The sequence below is a fragment of the Micropterus dolomieu genome, linkage group LG18, assembly GCF_021292245.1.
Source record: "Micropterus dolomieu isolate WLL.071019.BEF.003 ecotype Adirondacks linkage group LG18, ASM2129224v1, whole genome shotgun sequence".
Classification (NCBI taxonomy): domain Eukaryota; kingdom Metazoa; phylum Chordata; class Actinopteri; order Centrarchiformes; family Centrarchidae; genus Micropterus; species Micropterus dolomieu.
Window position 1 is genome coordinate 20656600 of NC_060167.1, and position 8040 is coordinate 20664639.

General features: G+C 39.9%; 1 long non-coding RNA gene across 2 annotated transcripts in view; it reads left to right on the top strand.

The window, feature by feature from the left end:
* Positions 1-3414: 3414 nt before the first annotated feature.
* LOC123986750 overlaps positions 3415-8040 on the top strand; it is a 7232-nt gene continuing 2606 nt past the window's right edge. Inside the window, exons 1-3 of one of the 2 annotated variants that reach the window (XR_006828959.1) lie at positions 3415-5836; positions 5968-5992; positions 6800-7433. This is a non-coding gene — a long non-coding RNA (uncharacterized LOC123986750). The remainder of the gene's footprint in view (positions 5837-5967; positions 5993-6799; positions 7434-8040) is intronic. The other variant, XR_006828961.1, reaches the window with a different exon arrangement.

An 8040-nucleotide genomic window follows, 5' to 3' on the forward strand; every position in this document is an offset into this window, starting at 1 on the left:
GGTATGCAGCAAAGCATTTGTGAAGCCACAACACGCACAACCTTGAGGCGGATGGGCTACAACAGCAGAAGACCCCACCGGGTACCACTCATCTCCACTACAAATAGGAAAAAGAGGCTACAATTTGCAAGAGCTCACCAAAATTGGACAGTTGAAGACTGGAAAAATGTTGCCTGGTCTGATGAGTCTCGATTTCTGTTGAGACATTCAGATGGTAGAGTCAGAATTTGGCGTAAACAGAATGAGAACATGGATCCATCATGCCTTGTTACCACTGTGCAGGCTGCTGGTGGTGGTGTAATGGTGTGGGGGATGTTTTCTTGGCACACTTTAGGCCCCTTAGTGCCAATTGGGCATCGCTTAAATGCCACGGCCTACCTGAGCATTGTTTCTGACCATGTCCATCCCTTTATGGCCACCATGTACCCATCCTCTGATGGCTACTTCCAGCAGGATAATACACCATGTCACAAAGCTCGAATCATTTCAAATTGGTTTCTTGAACATGACAATGAGTTCACTGTACTAAAATGGCCCCCACAGTCACCAGATCTTACCCCCATAGGGCATCTTTGGGATTTGGTGGAATGGGAGCTTCGTGCCCTGGATGTGAATCCCACAAATCTCCATCAACTGCAAGATGCTATCCTATCAATATGGGTCAACATTTCTAAAGAATGCTTTCAGCACCTTGTTGAATCAATGCTACGTAGAATTAAGGCAGTTCTGAAGGCGAAAGGGGGTCAAACACAGTATTAGTATGGTGTTCCTAATAATCCTTTAGGTGAGTGTATGTTACAGTAAAGATGAATGTATGGTAAGGGAAAGAGTGAAGGTGCAAGAAGGATGTCGTTTTATAGCCTTGTCTGAGAGAATGTACGAAATACCGTTTCAACCAGCACTCGATGCCTCGCTGCCCTGTTAGACACCTTCTGAGATAGCTTTTTTACCCGTTTTGAACACAGCCTCAGTAAAGGAGTTCCATCACAGAAGTGGTTTCACCTGAGCTAGTTACGGGTTCCGCAGACAGTATGAGACATGAGAGAGGTGCAACGGACTCCGGCGCACATGCACATGGCCAATTATGCACATTACGTGAGGTTTTAGGCTATAAGCTAGCTCTACCAATGGCAAAGACACCACCCAATCGGGAACACAACCATGTCTCACAATCTTGTGACTCAGATAAGGAGTTTGAGACAGAGGGTCAAACACTTCAACCATCCGAAACACTAGTATGTTGTACCACCATCAACACCCCGAGAATTAGCCATATACCAGCGGCTACAAATCCCTCCGTGACGGCCTCACCTGTTGTTACAGAGAGGGAACAAGAGTCCACAAATCCCCCTATATATAACTTGGATCCTGCATGCTTGGATAAAATTGATGAGCATATAAGCACTTAAAATAGGCCTGAAATTTATCAGAACAAAGACACAGATGTCTCTGCCTCAGAGAGACAACACAACCAAAAGGTACTTTTCCAAAACCCTGTTTAAAAGGAAATTGGCAAATGGTGAAACTGTGCCAAGCGAATAGTTGCTTTATTCCCCTTCAAAAGGCACTATGTTTTGTTTCGCATGTGCATTACTGGGGGACCAGCATTTTAGATGGGTTTTGGAGTTAATCTCCGTCTACATTAAAATGACGTTTAGGTACACTGGGCATGTGCAGACCAGCGTAAACAGGAAGCAGATAGTCTATTCCTAGTTACAGAAGATTTGAATACAGACTAAATAAATGAATACAGACAAAGAAGTTTTATTTTTTTTTTCCTTGCACCAATAACGAGCTGGGACTGTTACTGAATGTAACACGGGCGTGTGGCGGCAGAAAACAGAGGGAGTCGTTGCAAAGTAAACGGCAACATGCACAGTACAAGTGTAGGCAGATAAGTGTTATTTGCACGGTACACAATATTTTAATAAAAATACCATGTCAAAAACCCGGTCAGTGGCATTGTGTTTCTGCTTTGCATGACTTATAACCCAATCAGAGAGATGAACGTGAGCTGCGTCATCGTTTCAAAAGTTCTCTGTTTTGCCCTGTTCATCCATCCATCCATCATCAACCACTTATCCTGCGTACAGGGTCGTGGGGGAGCTGGAGCCAATCCCAGCTGACATCGGGAGCAAGGCAGGGTACACCCTGGACAGGTCGCCAGTCCATCACAGGGCCACACATAGACGAACAACCACTCACGCTCAAACTCACACCTAAGGACAATTTAGGGTCACCAATCAGCCTAGTCCGCATGTCTTTGGATGGTGGGAGGAAGCCGGAGCACCCGGAGAGAACCCACGGGGAGAACATGCAAACTCCACACAGAAAGGCCGGGGTTTGAACCCACGACCTTCTTGCTGTGAGGTGACAGTGGAGTTTTGAAATGCAAAACAGGGTCGGCAGCGTTTCCAAACTTCTCTGTTTTAGGTCTTCGTTTTTGACGTTGTAGTCTGGACGAGAGGTGCAAACGTAGTAAAAGTTCTCCGTTTTAATTAAAAAACCCAGTAGTGTGGATGGGGCCTAAGCCACGCCCTGAACACACAGCTGGCCAATCACAGCACAGTATAGGACTCGCTCTAACTAAGGTCTGACACTTTCATGGATGCACTCCATTGAGTCTAATGCAAAAAGTCGTTTTCTAGCTTTTTTTGGCCGTATTTTTCTAAGATATGGTCAAACACTGTTCCTGGGGAACTTGTCATAGTTACAGTCGCTACCCAGAGAGGTTGATATGAGAAGTACGGTTTATATTCTCTATCCAAAACCTAAAAAAAACAGAGAAATGTCAGCTGTGATTGTTCCTAATGTAATGTTAGTTAGAGAATGCTAGTTAACTTCCTACTGAATGTAACTCAATAAAGCCCTATCTGCTTTTTAATGATTGTAATAATGAATAGAGGCCTACCCAGCTGTACAGGAACAGTGTTGATCCTTAAAGAGGTGGTATTATGTTCATTTTCAGGTTCAAAATCTGATCAAATTATTTAGGGGTTGTACCAGAACAGGTTTACATGGTTTAATTTTCAAAAAAACACCTTTTTTTTTTCATACTGCACATTGCTGCAGCTCCTCTTTTCACCCTGTGTTGAGGCTTCGTTTTAGCTATGGAGTGATACATCTTGTCTCTTAACTGACCTTTTTTGGGAGTCGCACATGCGCAGTTTCTAGTTAAGGACTACTAGCCAATCAGAAGCAGAGAAGGGCGGGTCAATGAGAAGCATACATGATTTTCAGCTGTACATGTTGCTGATCAGCTTGGCTGGAGCAAGAGTTTCAGAGTGGTGAGTTATTAATCTGTAACAAAAATATCTTTCGTCCATTAAGTCTTAAAATTTTAATTGACCTCTGTCTCTACATCACAGTAATAACTTTATGTCCATTGACTGCCTGTATTTCTCACAGGGGGAATTGAACCCAGGTCTCCCACACCAAAGGCAAGTATCTTATCTATGCGCACCGCCACCACTCCAGCGATTTAGCTTCTAGCTTTAATTTTTTTCACGTCAGTTTGACAGCCTGAATACAAATGTATAATGCAACTGCAAAACTACTGTATCTGCTTCTTTCTGAGATAGATTTTCCCAAAAAATTTGACAATATTTCTCCAGGGAGTGCAGTAATAGACAGTGGCAGCGCCGACAGTCGGACTTAGTCGGACTTAGCACCAGTAACTAAGGGGGGTGGGGCTTAGCGAAGGGTCAATTTAGTGGGTCTAAACAGTGCTAACTGCTCCCTTGAGACAGAGGAATTTCCCTTTAAATCCACATCCCACAGCCAGACAATTAAAGCAGGTTTAGAGCCTAATGACAACCACAGAATAGAGACTTTGAAAAGTCTTTCAGGTACTAGTTGGTCAGGACACGCGCTAGCAACAAACTCAATTCAAAAGTCACTGCAAAAGTTAGGTGATGACTTAAACCAAAAACTTAATGCTAGGGATGAAGGCAGGACACGAAAATGGAAAAACTAGAGAGTGCCTTACTGTGTAAATGTGGAACAAAATCCTGCAATGTTTTCACAAGACAAGTATGGCTCTACAGGCAGTTGCATTGGATTTATGTAATGCTGTTTATTTGATCAGCTCATTGGGGGATTATGTGGCCAGCCTATGTGAAGATTTTGACAACTTTGAGATTGAATTAAAAAACATGTCTCCAACTTTGTCCCAAGTAACACCACAAAGCGGACACACAGAGGCACAGAAAAAACAAAAAACAGGCAGATGAATCTGCTGAACTGGAGTGTGAGCAATCAGGCCGAGACAAGTTCAAAGTATCTGTTTTTATCCCTGTCATACATCAACTTGTTGCAGAACAAAGGTAATACTCCTACAAAGGTATTCAGCAGACATTTTTAATTTTGAACAACATTCCATCTATCTCCGTACAAGAACTTCATACACAAGAGGCTAATCTCCAGAAGAAATATGCAGGTGATCTGGTGGACGATTTTGTGACGAAATTGGACAAATCAGAGAATTTTTTAAAGAAATGAAGACACCTCAGCAAGGTCACTTCTGCAACTTATAAGAGGACGGAAACTACAATCAGTGTTTCCAAACTTAGATATAGCACTTGTGCTTTTATGTGCTGCTACTCTTTATGCTATTTGTATGGCTTTATTTTATTGGAACATTACACAGCAATTCGATTTGTGTCTGTCAGGATGTTGTGATCTTGCCTCAATAAAACAGGCACTGATGCAGATGTTTCAGGCCTAGCTGTTGGTTTAGAAAGGTAATATCTGTTACCAGCTTGCAGTAGCATTTTGAATAGCCTTTTTTTTTCTATAGCACTGCTGTTTATAGCAGGCCTTTTACACATGGCACTAAATCACTTTTTTCTGATTTGGAGTAACGATTACTGTATGGATGCACGTATTATGATTACTTTCATTTTATTATATTTCCATGTGTGTATATCTCTGTGGGTATATGCTTATGTATAGCCTAGAATACATTTAGAAAATATTTACATATTTATTTAATTTATTACAGCCATTGAATGCAGAAAGTTAAGTTGGTCAGAATATAGCATATCTAAAAAATATCATGAAATAATGTTAGAAGAAATTAAAAACACCCCACATTTCCTTAGACCTGTACACCACTACTGACCTCAATCACACCAGCTCCCTCAGCTCAATCAGCTGCCCTGCCAATCTCCTGCCTGATTATTATAATACAAATATAATTTGTATTATTCTGTCGTATTAATCAAAATTCTTGCTTGTCTTTGTTGAGAATTCTAAATCTAATTATTGTTTTTCTTTTTAGGGTCGCTTCAGCCCCCTTAAAATAGGCCTAACAGCATCCATGCTAAATCTAATTATTGTTTTTCTTTTTATTATTTTGGGGGGCTTAAGACACGCACACACCGCATGATTCGATGATTAGTTACCTATAGGAATTCCTTAACAATTCGTATCCAACTACATAAATCCTTAGTCAGGGATACCCCTAGACCCTACATAGAGGACAGTCACACACCGATGATGATAATCTTGATGATATGAAAAATAAACAGTGTATCTGCAGTAGAAGTAAGTTGTAAATGCATGTAGATTATTATTTATAGTGCATAGTCACAGAAGTCTATATCCAGTTACAAAAAATATGATCAACATTAAACAGAAATCACATGACAAAGCAATTACAGTAACTAGTCAAGTTTAAAGCAATTTACATTTCCAACAGTTCTTTAGGCTGTCTGCTTTCTCTTTCACTTTACAGTATAAAACAGTACGTGTTTCAGTGTGGCTGTGCGGTGCTGTACACTATACCCTTCAGGGATAAAACAACTCGCTCCTCAGAGATGGTGCAGTACAAATGGTATGTGTCAGACTGGGAAAAGAAAAAAACAAGTGTAACATATATTAATATATTTGACAACTGTGTTAAATATATGGTCCCTCATTCACTCACATTCTCATTTTGAGGCTCTTGCTTTTTCACTTCCTCAGAACCTGCTAGAGAAAAAGACACACAGTAAGATGATTGTTTCCCATGAAGTTTGGAGGTTTTTTTGCACACTCTGTATATCAAATAATATGTTTCTCTGAATAAAAACAAGTCTTCAGTCCAGCTGACAGTATTCAATAATTTGATGGCCAAGATATGCTTGTCATAATTGTGTGTATCTTGGACAGTATTACACTTTCAAGCTAATCTGTAAGCCAAAACAAAATAATAAGTCTATACCATCTCTTCTTAAACAATATTTTGCTCACATGTGAATAACAGTGTCAGAGTCAAGCAAAGAAGATTATTTTTGTCTCAGCGCAGTGGTGCTTTACCACACATGTGGTTTACTTTCAGTTTGAGATGCAGGTCCACAATTGCTTTATGCAGGCTGTTGGTTTTAACGTGTGATGCTGCTGCTCCTTTCACCAACCTCATCTGTATGCAGTATATTTTAGGTATTTTCGGTTGTTTTAACTGAAATGTAATGATGTTGGATTCTTTAAAAGCTCCCTCTTAGAGCACAACCTTTTTAATCTAAATCTTATCTAAGATCCCAAATCTAACTAGCCAATATAAACATTTCCTATAAATGGCCAATTCCTTGACTAGTGTCTGTGATAACAGCAGCTTTTTTGGTAGTTATTAAACCCTCTACAGTAAATCTTAAGATGCAATTGTTGTGAAAATGCAAGAGCTCTAGAGCTTATGTACCGTACATTTAATAATTAGATGAAAAAATGATTGAAATATTTTTTTCATGAAATTCTACACTTTTGACTTTATCAGAGAAACATGTCAACATAGTTCTCACCAACTCTTCTTTTGTTCCAGAGAACTGCAGAAACCAACAAGATGATGCCCACAATTACTCCACAACCAGCTGCAACTACTACAAACTTCCATATCCACTTTTCTGCTTTGAAACAACATATACATAAACATGTGTCAGTACTGCTACTCACAACATCAACAAGCAGGAAGACATGTACTGTCCATAACTACAGTATTTTAACCATCAGTAGTGAAGAGTCTGTTTCTTCAAGGCACAAAAACACGTTAACCTTAATGTTGTCTTCTTTTGTACTAGGAGTACAGATATTAAGCAGCACAGCGATGTCATATGCTGATAACAATTTGATTTTACTTGAACAATGCAGGCTAACATCTGCACACTAGGAAGGCTAACTTCACATACGCATAAGCAACTGCACATCATCTCACACTTTCAGAGTAACCAATCAACCATCGCTTCAGTCTGCACTTGGACTGAAATTCAGAGTAATCACTTTTTACAAACGTGAATATATTGTATAATCAACATTTTCTGATGAGTCAGAGTAAATCACTGAGCATACACAGAATAATCATGTCACCCGATGTTGGTTTTTCTGGTGTTAGAGAAGTAGAAGTGGAACCACCAGTATTACTTGGCGTACCAGCAGTCCAACCTGGTGAATCAACAGAAGTACATTTCAAACTACAGAATATACTGATACATGTATAATTTGTAATTAACTAACGTCACACTTGATATAATGTATCTGTTATTTTGTTACCTGGTGTTAGTTCTACAGGTGTTACCAGAGAGGAAGCACGAGGCCTGCTAATAGTCAGAGCTGGTGAGTAAAAATATATATTTATTTTCGTAGACATGAGTGAAGTGAACTCAACTGAAAAAAATACAAAGTTGGGTGGAATGTTTTCTGGAAACTGCAAATGGCTTTTAAGATCCAAACCAGAATATGAGTACAGGACGACTCTGTGGACCATCTTAATGCAGCTTGGATTCGCTGACTGGCATCACCTGTTTCCATCATGCTTCTGGATCTGTAACCAGCGGTGTGGCTATAATTGCAGCCGTTATAACCCGAAACTTCTCACTGAGGTTCTGCTGATACTCTCATGCCAATGACATTTGCTACTGCAGATCATTTAACCAACCTCCTCTCTATGTGCTATATTGTAGGTATTTTGGGTTGATTTTACTGAAATGTAATGGTGTTGGAATCTTCAAGAGCTCCCTCTAAAAGAACAAACTTTTTGCTAAATCTAAATATTTAAACATTTGTTAT